Source organism: Delphinapterus leucas, chromosome 13 (assembly GCF_059928025.1).
Source record: "Delphinapterus leucas isolate spDelLeu-1000000601 "Yukka" chromosome 13, BTC_Dleu_Yukka2, whole genome shotgun sequence".
Classification (NCBI taxonomy): Eukaryota; Metazoa; Chordata; class Mammalia; order Artiodactyla; family Monodontidae; genus Delphinapterus; species Delphinapterus leucas.
The window spans coordinates 79,397,897-79,415,553 of NC_143141.1; the positions used below are offsets into that span (position 1 = coordinate 79,397,897).

The 17,657-nt window shown below is 53.5% G+C and overlaps 1 long non-coding RNA gene across 1 annotated transcript; it reads left to right on the forward strand.

The window, feature by feature from the left end:
- Window positions 1–543: 543 nt before the first annotated feature.
- LOC149747804 (uncharacterized) lies at window positions 544–13,656 on the forward strand. Its single transcript, XR_016395514.1, has 3 exons — window positions 544–2,642; window positions 6,650–6,733; window positions 8,371–13,656. It is a non-coding gene; the product is annotated as an uncharacterized LOC149747804 (long non-coding RNA).
- The last annotated feature ends 4,001 nt before the right edge of the window (window positions 13,657–17,657 follow it).

Consider the following 17,657-nt stretch of genomic DNA (forward strand, 5'->3'; position numbering starts at 1 on the left):
AAATCCCTGTGCAAACCACGGGGCCTTTCCACAGCCTTCCCACCCACCCTGGGCCAGAGCCTAGCACAGAGCCTGGGTCAGAAAGATGCTTCGTAGGTTCTGATTGAATAAATGAATGAGTGGACACATCAGGGCAACCATCCGTCAAAGGATGAAAGCCCTCACTCAGACCTGGCTAGACTGACCAGCCCCTCCGCCATTGCCTCCCTGCAGCGCAGCCAGCGTGATCAAAAGCGGCTCTGGCAGAGCCGGAAGGTCTCCCGGTACAAGGGAAGTTCTTCCTGGAAGGGGAGGGAGGGCAGACAGTGTCCTCGGGGGCTGAGGAGAGAACGCAGGCCCTTTCCTTCCTTGAGTCTGGTACAAAGGGCCTGGTGTTAATTCAGTTCTGGACACTGTGGTGGGCACCAGCTTGGCCACCTTCTCTCATGACCTCCTGGTCGTGACCCCTCAATGGCTAGAGTAGCTCCCGGGACCCTGGCCTCTGCCCCTCGCCAGCAGTGGTGAGGCTCTTGACCTCAGACTAGGACCCTCCTAGCAGAATGGCCACCTCAGCGACTGCAGCATCAGAGGTCAGCTGGTCATGGGTCATGCCGAGAAGGCATTGCTTTTTCCAGCCAGGCTCACGGCCTGGTTCGGGCTGAAGGATGTACAGATGAAGACCTGGCCCTGGGGGCCCGGGCCTGCAGGCAGATGGGCCCTCACACCTGTCCACTGGATCCTGCATCTGTTCCCACCTCTCCTTTGCCTCCAGGATCCTCCTGAATGCCCTGGTCAGCTAGACGAGGAATGGAAACCATGTTGGATTTCTGGACGAATTTGGAGATGCCAGCCTCAGGGAATACTTGCTGAGCCTTCCTGAAGGGTTTCTCAATCTGACCGGGAGCCAGAAGAAAGAATAAGGCCACGTGGGCTGAGGGTGCAGAAGCGGTACAGATGGGGGCACCCACACCTGGCCCCAGGCCCCCGCTGAGGGGCTAACCAAGCCCTGCTGTGCAGGTGCAGGCCCAGCTGGCAGGCTGCTGACCAGAGAGGGGTCTAAGTGCCAGGGACCCCTGAGAGGGCCGTTGGTCTGGCTGGGAAGGAGCCGCCCTACAGGAGACGGTGAGGGTGACCCCACCCCAAATGTGACGGCTGGAGAGGAGCTTGCCCCTGATTAGCAGGGCCCAGGTCCAAGGAAATACCACCCATGAGGAGGCTTTGAGAGGAGTTTCCAGGACAAGCGAGGTGAGTTATTAGTATCAGTGTCCTGGGGCCGCTGTAACAAAGCACCACAGACTGGGGGACTTGAACAACAAAAATTTATTTTCTCACAGGTCTGGAGGCTGGAAGTTCAAGATCAAGGTGTCAGCAGGGGTGGTTTCCCTTGAGGCCTCTCTCTTTGGCCACCTTCTCACTGCATCCTTACATGGTCTTTCCTGGTGTCTCTCCCTCTTCTTTTTTTTGGCGGTATGCAGGTCTCTCACTGTTGTGGCCTCTCCCGTTGCGGAGCACAGGCTCCAGACGTGCAGGCTCAGAAGCCATGGCTCACAGGCCCAGCCGCTCCGCGGCATGTGGGATCTTCCCAGACCGGGGCACGAACCCGCGTCCCCTGCATCGGCAGGCGGACTCTCAACCACTGCGCCACCAGGGAAGCCCTCTCCCTCTTCTTATAAGGGCACCAGTCAGATTGTATTAGGGTCTACCTCATTTCACCTCAATCACCTCTTCAAAGACCCTATCTCCAAAAACAGTCACATTCTGAGGAACTGGGGGTTAGGCCTTCAATATACCCATTTTAGGAGACACAGTTTAGTCCCTAACAGCGACTATGGTCCCTGACTGTGCATGTTATAGGGAAATGCACTGCTGGACCCAGATAATAACAATGCCAACAGCAGGAGGGACAGTTCCTCCCGTGTGTGTGTGTGTGTGTGTGTGTCTGCATGTGTTTCTGTGTGTGTACTCACACATGCACATGTACACAGCAGCCTGCTATTCACTCAACGGGTCTGCTTCCCTTGGCTCACTTGATATTCCCCAGAGCCTCAAAGAAGGACAGGCATTATAGGTCCATTTTACGGATGAGCTGAAGGAAGTTGTCCAGGTCACACAGCAGACGAGGGGCAGCCCTAGAACCTCTATCCAGGCCGCCTTGGTGTCTGGGGTGTTCCCTGCCCCATTCTTTCCAGTAAGGTCGTGTCCCAGGGTCTCACCCCTCACCTCTGGAAGAACGCCCACCAGTCAGCTGTGAGTTCTCCACCTATGGGATGTAGGCGGCAATCTGCTACCTGGACGTGAAGTGATTCATGAGGCGCCCAGTTTTCTGGCTAATTGCATGTCTTATCTCCCTGACTCACTTGATTTTTAGGCTCTGACAAGCTCAATGATTTGCCAGGGTCTGACAGGTCCTTGGACCCAGAGGGCAGGGCTCTGTCCCCATGGGGCCCACCTCCCCCGGAGGCCCTGTGCAGGCTTCTGGACCTCCCTGAGCTGGCCCAGAACATCCGGCCTTGGCTGCACCCTGAAAAGCCTCTGGCCCTGCTCTCCGGGGGCCTTTGCCCCTCCCGTGCCAGTGAACCTTGTGCTGCTGGGGCCCCACCTCTTGGGTGTAGAGGAGCTCAGCTTCCCAGGAGCCTCCTGAGGAGGGATGGCAGCTGTGGCAGGTAAGGGGGGGCATGGACGGATGCCAGGAGGCCAGAATGCCCAGTCTCCGGGATGCCAGCCAGTTTCTATGGAGGCCACGGAAGCTCTTCTTTGTTGTTGTTTTTTAAATTTCTATAAATTTTTAAACATCTTTATTGGAGTATAATTGCTTTACAATGGTGTGTTAGTTTCTGCTTTATAACAAAGTGAATCAGCTATATGCATACATATATCCCCATATCTCCTCCCTCTTGTGTCTCCCTCCCACCCTCCCTATCCCACCCCTCTAGGTGGTCACAAAGCACAGAGCTGATCTCCCTGTGCTATGTGGCTGCTTCCCACTAGATATCTATTTTACATTTGGTAGTGTATATGTGTCCATGCCACTCTCTCACTTCATCCCAGCTTACCCTTCCCCTCCCCATATCCTCAAGTCCATTCTCTAGTAGGTCTGCGTCTTTATTCCCGTCCTGCCCCTAGGTTCTTCATGACCATTTTTTTTTTTAGATTCCATATATATGTGTTAGCATACAGTATTTGTTTTTCTCTTTCTGACTTACTTCACTCTGTATGACAGACTCTAGGTCCATCCACCTCACTACAAATAACTCAATTTTGTTACTTTTTATGGCTGAGTAATATTCCATTGTGTATATGTGCCACATCTTCTTTATCCATTCATCTGTTGATGGACACTTAGGTTGCTTCCATGATCTGGCTATTGTAAATAGAGCTGCAATGAACATTGTGGTACATGACTCTTTTTGAATTATGGTTTTCTCAGGGTATATGCCCAGTAGTGGGATTGCTGGGTCGTATGGTAGTTCTATTTTTAGCTTTTTAAGGAACCTCCCTACTGTTCTCCATTGTGGCTGTATCAACTTACATTCCCACCAGCAGTGCACGAGGGTTCCCTTTTCTCCACACCCTCTCCAGCATTTACTGTTTGTAGATTTTTTGTTGATGGCCATTGGAAGCTCTTCTTTGAAGTGGCCCTGCCTGGTCCCACCTGGTCAGAGAGCCTTGACCAGCCGTCCCGGAAAGCTTCATCTAGACACTTCCAAGGAGCTCAGGCTCTCCTGTGTGTGCTTCCATGGCCATGGTGGATGGGAGGCCAGAGGGCAAGTCCTTCCTTGACCTGGCCGTGGTGGGTGAGGGGTCCCTGGGGGGAGGACTGGGGCCTGGAGAGCGGCTCATCTTTGACTGTCAGGTTCTTCCAGCCAAGCAACAACTTAAGGGCCTGTGGAGCAGGGGCCCTAGAGAGTGTCCTCTGGCAACTTGGGGTCTGATCGTGCCAGCCGGTCAATGACCATACGGGCACAGCCCCCATGACAGCCAGAATGGCTGAGGCTACTTGTAATCTCTTCTGATCAGCCCCAGGGATTAAGGCTCCTCCTAGCACAGACCAGGACTTAGTGACCAAGGACTGCACACTGCCAGCTGGATGGCCCCCTCAGGACCACTCCATCTAGTCCTCTCATTGACAGAGAACTCACTGTCTCCTGTCAGCTCCCGGGGCTCTGCAGGGTTTGCGTGGACGGCCGCTGTGACCTAAGGCAACCACAGCGTCCTGACATTCGAGCAGAAGTGCAACCGTTGAATGAATAAACAAATTCAGGTCCTCAGGTAGTTTAAGTACACCCCACCCCACAACCAGAGGCTATGTTCAAGGACTTGGGATTCAGTTCATCGCTGCCGGTGTCGGGGGGACACCTCTCTATTTCCACCAGGAGCCCAGGGGTTTGCCCGGATGGGAAGATACTGCAAGTCTGTCCTGGGCCCATGGCTGTGAGCGTGGGACCTTTCAGGACATAGAGAGGCATTGATTGCCTGGGCCCCGTCAGCAGGTACCTGAAACCGCCTGGTTCCCCCCAGGCCAGACCCTGAGGCTCTCCAGGCTCTGAGCTGGTGCGGCAGGGAAAGGCGCTGCCTGGGGCCTGGCCCAGCTCCAGGGGGAGCGGCGTGGGAATGTGGCCTTTAGCGCCTGCTGGGCCCCGGGTGGGGGGAGCTTGGTGTGCGGCGGGAGCCATCCAGGGCCCAATGCCAGGGTGGCCTCTGAAGGACATTTCTGGGCCAGCCAGGCCTCCAGGGGTCCACAGCAGCCACTTCTCCTGTCATGTGTCCCTCTCTACCGGAGCTTCCAAGACTCTGTCCCTCGTCCCCATGAGTGGACTCGGGCCGGGCCACCACCCCTCCCAGGGGCCACTCCTGGTCCACCTGGAGAAGTGCCGGCTGCTGAAATGGAGCAAGGCCTGCGAAGGATGGGAGGTTGGAGAGCCCTGGGTCCAACAGGCCCATCATCTCCTCCCGCCCGCTCTTTGGGAGAAGGAAGTTTCCCGTGTTTTGACCCCTCAGGGACTGTGACCGTGGGGCGGGAGTCCTGGGCTGGGTGCTCGCGTCTAAGGGCTGCGAGTGGCAGCCCCGGCCGGGGGCAACAGCAGCAAGTGGGCCTGTTCTGCCGGAAATTCTTGGTCTGGCCTCTCCAGAGCCCAAGGCCAGCAGGAAACCTGCCTTTCCTGTCCAGCGCTCCTAGCCCTTGTCAGGCACCCTGGGTGAGGGCAGGGCACTCTCTCCAGTCCTCACACAAAGCTCTGTTGGGTTGGGCTCCCAGCAAACACAGGTCTGGTCCCATCAGCCGGCTTGCGTTTTCCTTCTTTTCTCCTGTCTGGGGCAAGGAAAAGTAGTTGATAGTCTTGGGTTCAGATCCCTGTTCTGGCCCTTCCTGATTGAGGCCCGGCGCAAAGCCGTTTCTTATTTCCTCTTCACGGGACCAGATTTCCTCAGGGAAACCGCCACCCTCCATGGCAGCTGCTCTCAGCGGGCTGAGGGAGGCCTGCCCTATGAGCCAGCCAGCCTGGGGGTCCAGAGACCCAGCCAAGCTCGCACTGGAAATTTTGCTGACTGTGCAGGATCCTCCACACTCTGGCAGGGACTTGGTCAACTTGTCCTCAGTGTCCTGCCCTCTCAGGGGTCCAGGACAATAATGCCAGCTCATCATGTCTCCCGCGTGCCGAGGGCTGAGGGCTTCATGGCTAAGATCTCGAATCCTCCCAACAACAGGCAGATAGGTTTTTTTTTTTTTGCGGTACGCGGGCCTCTCACTGTTGTGGCCTCTCCCGTTGCGGAGCACAGGCTCCGGACGCGCAGGCTCAGCGGCCATGGCTCACGGGCCCAGCCGCTCTGCGGCACGTGGGATCTTCCTGGACGGGGGCACGAACCCATGTCCCCTGCATCGGCAGGCAGACTCTCAACCACTGCGCCACCGGGGAAGCCCTCAGATGGGTATTATTATCCACAGTCACAGAGGAGGAAACTGAGGCTCAGAGAAGTTGAGTGACTTTCCTGAGGTCACACAGCTAGTAAGTGGCCTATCAGGGACTTGAACCTCAAGTCCATGCACCTTCCACCGAAAGTACTTCTTGTGGGGGAAGGGGAAGACGAGGAACTATCTCAGGGGCAGTCATGGGGAGGGGCCTTCCCCTGAGTAATGGCTAAGCTGTCAAAACAGGCAGCAGCACCCCAGCCTCGTGGAGTCATCTTCAGAAATCCCTTTATCTTTGGAACTTTAGCATCTAAGGCCTGACTTCCCTCCACAACAGCATGAGCTGGACCCCATGGTGGGCAAGCCCATCTCCAGACCAGCCCCAGCCTGCCAGCCTGCCTGCCACTCCTACTGTCCTCCCCACGCCCAAACCCACTGGTTCCGGTGGGGACCGAGAATGAAATGGGAGGCTCCAGACTGGGTTATTCCATGGACTCACTACCTGCCAAGGCCTAGCATAGGTCAGAAATGCTTCATGGCTTCTCCTGAGGGCTTTGCAAACATACACATCTGGATTCATGTAGTGGCTCCAACGTTTACTGGTATGACACGATGAGAAACCTGTTTAACATCTCTGAGCCTTGGTGGCCTCATATGAAAATGGTCATGGCAAGGAGTTAATACTGAGAATAGGGCACTGGTGTCGTGCTTGGCACATAGTAGGGGCTCAAAAAAAGGTGATGATTGTTATTGACATTTCTCTAGATCTGGATAATCTGGTGGTGTCATTTACCTAGGACTTCAGGAAACTTCTGGATTTCATTGCTGCTCTGTACTGAGAATTCCCAGGTGAGGAGCTGAGATCAGGGGCAGTTCACTCACTAAGGGAACCCCCTGTGGGATCAGGAAGGCCCACAGTGGGATGAGCTTCTGCAGGGGCAAGAGAGGCAACCCAGAGGCAGTGACATCACATCCCAGGCCAGTAGAGCAGCCCACCTACCCGAGGGACTGGAGCCTCCTTGGCCCCTCTGCTCACTTGCAGCCTCACTCGTGGCCCCCATGAGCAGAAAGTCCTCACCGGAGTGTGAGCCTCAAGGATGCAATGACGGCACGCTCTGCCCTGCGGCCCTTCTGGAAGGCCAGCCCTACCACCCACTGCTCAGGCCGGAAGGGGCAGGGCCTAGGACAACACCAGGTTGGTCTGCATGGGAGGGCCACAGATGCTGTGCTTAGGAGGCTGTGCTTCCCGCAGCAGGGCCAGGGAGCTGGAGGGGAGAGACCAGAAGGAAGCCAGCAGCGGGCTGGGTCAAGCAGCCACGGGGAAAGAGGTGGGACCGGCCAGGGTAGCGGTCTTTCCACCATCTTGTGCTCCACATCTTAGGAGCCACCCCTCAGCAGGGCCTGCCACAGTGGGCCGAGGATGGATGCTGAGCACGCCTGGAGGCTGAACAAAGGTCCCCTGGGAGCCAGGCCCCAGCACCCGTGCTCTCCAGCGGGAAAGCTCTCAACTGGTTTGACTGGGTTTCCAGAGCTCCCAGGCTTGGGACTGAGACCTCAGAAAGGGGCTGGGGGAGGATGGAGGACATTTCCTGGGGCTCTGGCTGACTCAGGAACTTCAAAATCTAAATCACCTCCAGCATTTGTCTTCATAAAAAGAAGCTAGTAGGGCTTCCCTGGTGGCGCAGTGATTGAGAGTCCGCCTGCCGATGCAGGGGACACGGGTTCGTGCCCCGGTCCGGGAAGATCCCACGTGCTGCAGAGCAGCTGGGCCCGTGAGCCATGGCCGCTGAGCCTGCGCGTCCGGAGCCTGTGCTCCGCAACGGGAGAGGCCACAACAGTGAGCGGCCCGCGTACCGCAAAAAAAACCCACAAAAAAACAAAAGAAGCTGGCAAGGGGCGGATTTAAGACCTGTCTTCCGGGACAAGGTCTAGGACCTGCCAGGTTTCCAGCATACGGACTCGTACAGAAGGTGACCAGGCCGTCTCACTCGCGCGCCCCCTCAGGTTTGCTGGTTGCAGCATGGCTGCAAATTGCATGTTATTAGCACAGTCCAGATGGTGGAGTCGCTGCAGCCCTAATCCTATGTATTTCAACGACAGCTTTGGCAGAGCAGTAAATCTTGCTGCCAGCCATGTCTCTTGTGGCTGGTTCCCTGAAGGAGCTATCATCAGACGTGACTACAGGGAGGGGTCCTTGTTAGAGCTTCGATTTGCCACTCATCACGTTTTTCCTTCAAATGGAAAGTTCTCCCAGGAAAGCCTGCCTCGCGGCACACTAATTTTCAAAGACGGTCTTCACGGTATATCCTATGTCACGTACCTCTCTTGACACTCCTCCCATGAGTAGCGGTCTCTGTGCCCTCTCCTTGAGCCTGGGTGGGACTTTGTGACTGCCTTGACGAGTAGAAGTCACCACAGATGCGACACTTACGTGACTTCCGAAGCTAGGTCAGAAGAACGCCATGTGCCTCCACTTTATTTTCTAGGGACTCCTGCTGTTGGGGCCCGGCCGCCATGCCGTGAGGAAGCCCAGGCCACGTGCAAAGGCTGTGTGTAGGTGTTCTGGTCCTATACTAACCACCAGCCTCAGCTCCCACTGGGTCCCAGCCAACCACCAGCATCAACCACCGCGCATGTGAGTGAGGAGACTTTCCAGATGACTCTAGGCCCAGCCAGCGTCTGACGGCAGCTACGTGAAGGACCCTGATGAGAACCACCTGGCTGAGCCTGGCCAACCCTGAGAAGTGCGAGAGAGAATAATAAAGTGATTAGCATTATTTCAAGCCACTACGAGTTGAGGCCATGGTTACATAGTGATGGATCAGCAGAACACCCAGGGGCAATGATGATGGTCTCGGGCTTCTCTGCTATTGAAAGATGGAAGTACTCCCTCCTCCCAAACTTTCCTTCTCAGGTTCTGAAAATGTAATATCTGGGTGGTTGAATCTCTCGAAGCAGGGTTTGAAAGCGGGAACTCCAGTTTTCAGAAGTGGGAAAACTGCTCTCTTACGTTCCCAAGGAAGTTCTTCTCTTGAATGTTTCTACTAAGAGAGGTAGTTATGACGTCGTGGAAAGATCATGAGTTAAATGTCAGGTAGACCCAGTGTCTTAGTCTGTTCGGGATCCCATATAAAAGTACCAGAGATTGAGTGGCTTATTAACGACAAACATTTATTTCTCACAGTTCTGGAGGCTGGGAAGTCCAAGACCATGGCCCTGGCAGATGTGTTGCTTGGTGACGGCCCGCCTCTGGTTCCTAGCCAGTGCCTTCTATTTGTAATCTCACATGGTGGAAGGGACAAGTTTCATCAGGGCACTAACCCTGCCACGAGGCTCTGTCCTCATGACCTAATGATTTCCCTGAGACTCCATTTCCTAATACCCTACCCCGGGGGGACATAAACATCCGGACCATAGCACCCAGGTACAAATTTCAATTCTGCCACCTCCCGGCACTCTTGTCCTAGAGTCAGTCACTTTACTTCTCTGGGTTTCAGGAGGCTCAGCTACAAAATGGGAAAGCTCATACTTACCTTGGTGGATTGGCATGACGATTCGAGATTCTTTGGAACCAGTCTTACCCTACAAAAAGGATTTGAGGTAGATTATGTGGATGATCTATGTAAATTGCCTTGTGTTGGCAATACCGACTGATGTTCGTCAAATGCTTTCCTGTCAGGAAAAATTTTAAGCACTTTGCTCATGTTAACTTTCTTGATAGTCACAATAACGTTGTGAGTTAAATATCACTATTATCTGTATTTTATGGATGGTGGAAACCAAGGCACAGAGAGATTACATAACTCTCCCACACAGTAGGTAGCAGAGCTGGAATTTGAACCCAGGAAGTTTGACCCTAGAGCTGACTAGACCACACTGTCTCTCGGTAAATGGTTAACTCGGGGTTAGAGGTGCTGATGGCATAAGTGTCCAGCCCATCGTCTTCCTGAAGAACCAGTCTGAAGAGATCCGGTGCTTGAACCAAAGTGATATCAATGGTGAGATGCCCAGCGCTGGGGTGCGCTAATAGGAAAGACACGGTGTGGGTGAGAGTCAGGCCCAGTGTCCCTGGGCTGCTGGGGGTGGTGGGGTGACAGACCAGGAGAGAAGGGAACAGCTGAGGAAGAGGACATTTTCAGTATCAGGACAGAAACATCCATCTGGAGCCCTCCCCGGGCCGTCAGGGTGCCGTGAAGGTGGGGAAGAGGGGGCGGAGTCATCCTGGAGAGACTGAGGAAGTGAGGCTCGTGGACGTGTCAAGGACACTTGACATTGAGACTGGCCCTTTTACTTAGGCCGTGGGACCCTCAGTGAGTCACCTGCCCTCATCTCTAAAGTGTTGATAAATTTTGCAGCTCCCAAATGAGAGCATGTGTACAAAATGTTCAGGAAACTGGAAATGGAAGCTACCACTTGGTATTCTAGTTAGCAAAAGGTGTCTTCTTTTAAGCTTCCTCAAATAAATTTTATCTGTTTTGGAGGACAACTAACTTAAAATGAATAAGGTGCTTCCTTAACTTCTTTTTTTTTTTTTTTTAACTTCTTAAACGAGTCATTTGAATATCATTTAACTTTTCTTCGTGACTCAAGTTTAATCATTATGAACACCCGTTTCCATATTGAGCTGCACAGTGATGCCGGGCTTAGAGGGCGCGTCCTGTCTGGGTGTGGCTCTGTGCCCCTGCCGGATGGCCCTGGGCTGCTGGGCTTTTGCAGTTCTGCTGATAGCCCTGGATAGGTCATCAGCCTCATCCCTTACTATGGCCATCAGCTGTCACCTCTCCGTGCTGTCAGAATGTCGGCCCAAAGCCGGTTAATGACACTTTGACTTGTGCGCCTAATCTGTTGTGATTTACAAACCAGGTGCCCACATTTATTACAAATGTTCATAAAAGCAGGGATTCCTAAGTGCAGGGTACCGAGGGGTTCAACTCAGGGTAAAGTGTGTGGGCATTAGTGCACGGGAGTTTATGACATCGATCTTGACTATTCAGAGACACTTGATGCTCCCTTTGTGAATTTCAACGGCTCCAGATGCTCCAGGTCAGCGAGGTGTTACTGTAGCTAGTGACCTGTCAGTGATTCTCTTTGATTTAGTTCTCTATTGTTATTATTATTATTATTTTTTAAACTATAGAACTCTTTCTTTTCCTTCCTGCAATTGGTGTTTGTTGTGATTTACAAAAACTTCAGGGCCACCACTACTCCTTCAGTCCCGCAGCCTCAGTCCATGCCTCCCTCCCCAACCTTGACCCAGCCTCCTTAGGTTATACCTGGCAAGGTCTTCTAAGTGCCCCTCTATGCCCAGCACCCAGCCAGGCACTCACTGGGAGTGTTGGAGCAGCTTGAGCCATGGCCTGCCTTCCAGGAGCTCTCTGTCTGGCTGAGGAACCAAGGTCCACACACGGAACCAGTTAGGGAACACACAGGAAGGCCAGAAGTAGAGACTGGTTGGCTGTGGCCCCATGCAGTGGGTGGGTTAGTGCCATAGGCAGTCAGGAGGAAGGTTGCTGGGAGTTTCAAGGAAGGCTGTGGGGAGGCCTGCAATGCCACGTGCTGGAAGGACAGCTAATCCCGAGCAGTGCTCAGGTTCCAAAGAATGCTGGCGGGTCTGCGGTGTGGTCAGGGTTCCCTGAGAGAAGTGAGGGGTGGATAGGTCAGGAAGCATGGTTGGAGCCCCTCAGGACTGGCTGATGGAGAACTTGGGGGCCTCCCTCTGGGAGATCTGGGGTTGCGGTTGGGATGGGGAGAAAACCAGGAAACAACCATGAGCAGAAGGCATCTGAGCAGAGGCAGGGCAAGGAAGGGCGGGAGACAGGAAGTCAAAGTCCAGGCTGGGGGAGCCATGCGTGAAGGCAGCACGGGAGGTCAGGAGGGGGCTGAGATGTCACCTGCCCGCCGCAGGAGGGGTGCCGGAGCTCCCCCAGCATCCCAGGCTGAGCTCAGACAGAGCTAGTTCAAAGCTAGGGGAACCTGCCAACAGCCAAGGCTCTGGCTGGGGTGCCCGGTCACTCTAGCCTGTTGTTAATAGGCAATTATCAAAGAGAAATGTAAACAGGAAGCCTCTCATTCAATCACATCCAAATTGGTTTCAAACAGTATTAACACTTCCTCCCTCCCACACCTCCCACACTGCTCAACAAATGAATTTCCTTTTGCAAATTTACAGGCCGTAGTGAGCACACTGGCACACGCACAGGGAGAGCAGGGAGGCAGGTCCTCCTCCCACCTCCGTGACCCACCCTCCCCCAACAAAGCACACTGGTTACAGGTCAGAGACGACCCAGGTGCTCAGAGGTCCCAAGGAAGGCTCTGGAAAGTTTGCAGGACGTTCCTTGTGCTTCCCCTGACGTTGCTGGAACTCAGATGATCAGTGCACCATCCATGCCCAGGAGGCCTGGCCTCGCCCCGCGTGCCTGGCTCCCGGCCCACAGTGCTCTGAGGGCCTAAGAGGAAAGACAAAGCACTTGCAAGGGCTTGGTCCCCATGGGGGTTCTGGCGAGGGTAGCGTCCACGTGGAGTTCTGGCTGTTGTTCCAGAGACCCCAGGAGTAGAACAGGAGGAATGGTGTGCCCACATGGCACCCAGAACACCCTTGGCCTTCTATTAAGTCCTCTTGGTAGACAGTCGCATCTCTACTTTGTTCACACGAGGCCACCCAGGCCTAGACCCGTGCAGTCACTCCTTCGGGGTCGCACAGCTGCCAAGTGGCAAAGCACACTCACTGCAGGTTTCAGGCCCAAGATGACATGCAGAGGCCGTCGGGGGACAGCGATGGCAATTATCACTGTTTGCATTCCAGAAGGCGTCAACAAGATGTGAGGGCCCCGGGTCAACCCGCACGTCCCCAGCTGGGTCCCACCCCATAGGCTCTGCCTCCTCCCGGTATCCTGCTCGCCCAAGCCGGCCCTTCCCGGAGGGAGGCGCCCAGAGCGAGGCGGGAAAGCGCGGAGCACCCGGCGGGGCCGCGGTGCAGAGGTGGCGCGGGCCGCTTGTTCCCGCCCAGCGCGCTCCACCGTGCGGCCCGAGCGGGAACTGCGGGCACGGGGCGACCGGACCCTTGTGCCTCACCCGCCCCGCCAGGCCCAGCGGCGCCCCCGACCGCGGACCTCCCGACTCCACAGGCCTGATCTTCACGGGTGGAAAGAATCCGCTTACTTTACGCGGTGCGCCCTCCGTGAAGGGCGCAAACTCCGAGCGAAGTGACAGAATGGACAGTGGAGCGACCGATGCCAAATAGAGGCAGGGGCAGGAGAGGAGTATTCGGGAGGGAATGACACCAGAGACCCAGGAGGACCTATCCCAGGGGACAGGGGACTTGCAGGGGGAGAGACGAGCCAGGATGTGGCAAAGGTCGGAGGGGCGAGGCCCCAGGCTCCAGGGCAGGGTCACCAGCAGGGGGAGTGGGGGGGTGGGGGCAGGGAGGCCCGCCAGCGCCCCACTGAGGACTTTTCCTGGATATTAGCCTTTCTCAAACGAAAGAGGGGCGGCACCCCTGCTTCAGGAGGCATTTGATAATATGCAAGGAAATCCCGAAGTCACAAGATAAATGGGACTTGCCTTTCTTGAGTTTCCTTGAGAGTCACATAATTAAATACATAAATTTATCTGTTTAAAAATGGTTATCTTATGGAACCAATAATGCAAAATCCCCGTGCATTTAAAGCAGAAACAGGAGACTTCCATTGCATTTGAGCTGTGGTGGGCTGCTTCAGGATGTGCCCCCAGGTATGAGGACACCATTCTGTCCACCTGCCCTGAGAGTATGTCTGTAGAAATGCTGGGAAAGCCCTGGGAAGTACCTGGAAGGGAGGAGGTCAGGTGGCACTGGATACAGGTCACTCTGGCTGCTCCAATGGAAGAGAAGAGCCAGGAGTCCAGGAAAGGAGCTGGGCTGTTGCCAGGTCCTCTGTTTTGACCTTGGGGCTCCCTGAGAAGGTCTTGGAAACCCCAAGAGGGCCCAGACCACTTCGAGAACTGCTGAATTAAGAATATGGTCATGTGAGCCACAGACCTGGGAACAGATCTAGAACCTAAAAAAAAAAAAAAAAATTGTGATGGTTATACTGGAGTTCAGGTTCCCTTTCCTCTGTTCACCCAAAGAACTTACCCTGCACTGAGATGGGCAGGGGTTCTGTTCCTGTGATGTCTGCTGAATCAGGAGACTGTAACAGGCCTGTTACTCACCGTGTTAAATAATTCATTAAATGTAACCAGAAAAACGTATTTATAGATACAGTTTGGTTCTCACTCACAAGTCATTTTCCAACACAGGGATATAAACAAAAGTATGGGACGTTAGAGTTAATAGGACCCTGAGAATTCTAGTCCAACCCTCTCATTTTAAAGATGGAGAAGTGGGGAATTCCCTGGCGGTCCAGTGTTTAGGACTTCACACTTCCAGTGCAGGGGGCACGGGTTCAATCCCTGGTGGGGAAACTAGGATCCCACACGCCATGTGGCGCGGCTAAGAAATAAAAAATAAAGTAAAAATAAAGATGGAGAAGTTATAGCCCAGGTAATCCAATTCAACCCAATTCAACAAACATTGAGCACCTACCATGTGGTGAGTAAAATCAAGCCGAGTAAGATGCCAGGGACTGATGGATGGGGTGTTATTTTAAATAGGGTGTCCAGAGGAAGCCTCTCTGAAAGGGGACTTTAGAGCAAAGGTCTGAAGGAAATGAGAAAAAAATCATGTGATATTTGGGGGAGAGATTCCAGGCAGAGGGAAGTGAGTGCAAATGTCCTGAGGTCAGAGGATGTCTGGCATGTTGAAGAAACAGGAAGCGACCAGTGTGGCTGAGACATACAGTGGTGAGAGGTAGGAGGTGAGGTCAGGGAGGGGACAGGGCAGACCCTGTAGAGCCTAGAAGGCCCCTGTAAGACTTGAGTTTGGTTCTGAGTGAGAGGGGAAGCCATTAGAGGGTTTTAAGCAGAGCCATCACATAATCTGACTGAGAAATTAATTCTGGTCACTACATGGACAGTAGATCACGGTTGAGGGCTGGAGTGGAAGCAGAGAGATGGGTTAAGAGGCTCCTGCATTAATCCAGATAAAAGATGATGATGGCTGGGGCAAGGGCGATAACAGAACAGACATGAGAAGCGCTCAGAGACTAGAAACATTTTGAAGGTCGAGTCCTCCTGAAAGCAATTAGGAAATGATATGGCTGGGGCTCCACCGCTACTGATTTCCTGGCCAACACCGCAGTGCTTTGCATACGTTATCTGTAGGTCTTACCACAACCAGGGAGGTGGGTAAAAAGAGTCCTGTTTCATAGATGAAGAAACCAAAGTGGAGAAAGACAAAGAGACCTTCCCAAGGTCACCCAGCTAGTAAGCGTTTGTCTCAGAACCACACCAGCCAGACTCCAGAGTCCCCGTGCCAAGGCCCTGCGTATCACTACCAACCACCTCCTCCCCAGAAATCTCAGCTGACACTGTCACGGGGCCAGCCCCGGGGGGCAAAGACTGCTGTGAACACACCCCAAATCTCCTGCCCTAAAAAGTCCCCTTTGGTGGCTCTTGCACGTGTCTGAAATCCCCATCACTAGAGATTCTCTGAGGGGTAGGGCATTGCAGGCCATTATGTGAAAAGAGTGATTAAATCCTGATGAAGTTTAGGGTTCAAGGCCTTGACTAGGCAGCCCAGGGAAGCAGAAAGCAGAGAACCCAGAACATCGCAGGAGCATGACGAACCTCACCCCTCTCAGTGCAACCTAGGTTATTCAGATAGCAAAGCAAAGGGAACCTGAACGTCAAAAATAGCCATAGGGGCTTCCCTGGTGGCGCAGTGGTTGAGAGTCCGCCTACCGATGCAGGGGACATGGGTTCGTGCCCTGGTCCGGGAGGATCCCACATGCCGCGGAGCGGCTGGGCCCGTGAGCCATGGCCGCTGAGCCTGCGCGTCCGGAGCCTGTGCAGCGCAACGGGAGAGGCCACAGCAGTGAGAGGCCCGCGTACCGCAAAAAAAAAAAAAAAAAAAAAAAAAAAGCCATAAATTTTTTTTTTAGATTCCGGATCCATACCCAGGCCTGTGGCTCATGTGACCATATTCTTAATTCATCAGTTCTCAAAGTGGTCTGGGGGCCCCTTCGGGGTTTCCAAGACCCTCTCAGGGGGTGCTGAGGTCAAAACTGTTTTCGTAAAAATACTAACACGTTAGTTGCCCTTTTCACTCATTCTCTCACGAGTGTACAGTGGAGTTTTCCAGAGGCTACATGACATGTGACGTGGCTACAGACTGAACGCAGAAGCAGATATAGGAATGTGGCTATTTTTTACTAAGCCAGACATTCGAGAGATTTGCAAAAGTATCAAACAGTGCCATGCTTTTCACTCTTTTGTGTTTGCTTTTCAAAGCCTAGTTATTTTTCACTAAAATGTCGTGTTAATATGGGTTTGTTGTTGCTATTTTAAACGAATTAATAAATAATTTTAAGTTTTAGTTTCTCATACAGTATAAATCATTAAATAAAAACTCACATACACATACTGGGATCCTCAATCATTTTTACGTAAATATGTGTAGAGTATGAAGGGACGAAACGTTCAGTCTGGCTAGAGGGGTCACACTCAGAAGCCCGGCCTGTGTTTCTTCTCCGAGCACATGAAGTGGTCTGACAGGCAAGCGAGAAAGAGACAAACGCAGGGAGGAGAGAAACACAGGGAAGAGAGAGATGCAGGAAGGCGAGAGATGCCAGGGGGAATCGTGTTGCCGCTGCGAAGACCAAGTTGACATTACCCCATAGTAACACATGAGGGCGCCCTTACCAGCCAGCAGATTTCATGTTGCACTGGGTTTACATGCCGCTGGGATTACTAGTCAGGGAGGCACGACATCATGCATCTGACTCTGTACCTCCTGAAGTGGCTGCTGAAACTCCAGTCTTCCCTGGAGTCCTGGTGAGGATGGAAGGACACTTCTACTACAGGAAGTCCCCTAGAAGCCACAGTGCTGTGGTGGGCCACCCCTGTCAGGGTGACATCCAGCACTTAGCTTTGTGATGTCACAGGCTGTTTTCCGTGGGGTTTGCCTCTGTCCTATTCTTGTGGATATATCCACATGTGAGACTGGTTCATAGCAACTAATTAGACCTAGTCTTTGGAGGGAAGCAGCAGCAGAAAGAGGACTGGCTGGGGTCAGGGATCTAGCGTCCAGACATGCCTTCTGGAGTGCCCTGGGTCACAGGTTTTCACTTTTCAAAGGGTTCCTCCTGCTGGGGTCAGAGGGCCGTATGGGAATCAGATGGCACATCAGTGCAATAGGCGTCGTCAACCTTAAGCTACTAATATACATGGGAGTTCCCTGGTGGCCTAGTGGTTAGGATTCCGGGCTTTCATTGCCGTGGCCTGGGTTCAATACCTGGTCAGGGAACCGAGGTCCTGCAAGCTGCGCAGTGCGGCCAAAAAAAAAAAAAAAAGATACTAATGTATAAAGAGTGGGTATTTATGGAATTCTCTTATCTCTCCCACTTTGTGGTGGGAGGTGGTGGGCATGACGAGTTCTTAGCAGGGAAAGGGCATAGCCTGTCTTGTGGCTTAGATTTCTCTGGTAGCTGGTGGGAGGTTCTTTTGGAGGACAGCACAGGTGGAGGGACATGAGTTAGGAAGCAGTTATTAGTGGCCAGGTGAGAGGTGATGAAAGCCATCCTAAGCAGGTACCAGGGATGGAGGGCAGGGGGGCAGGAGGGTGAGAAATGTCAGAAGCAGAATGGAGGAGGCCTGGTAACTGATTAGATGGTAGCGGGGAAGGAGTTCCGAACAGGAA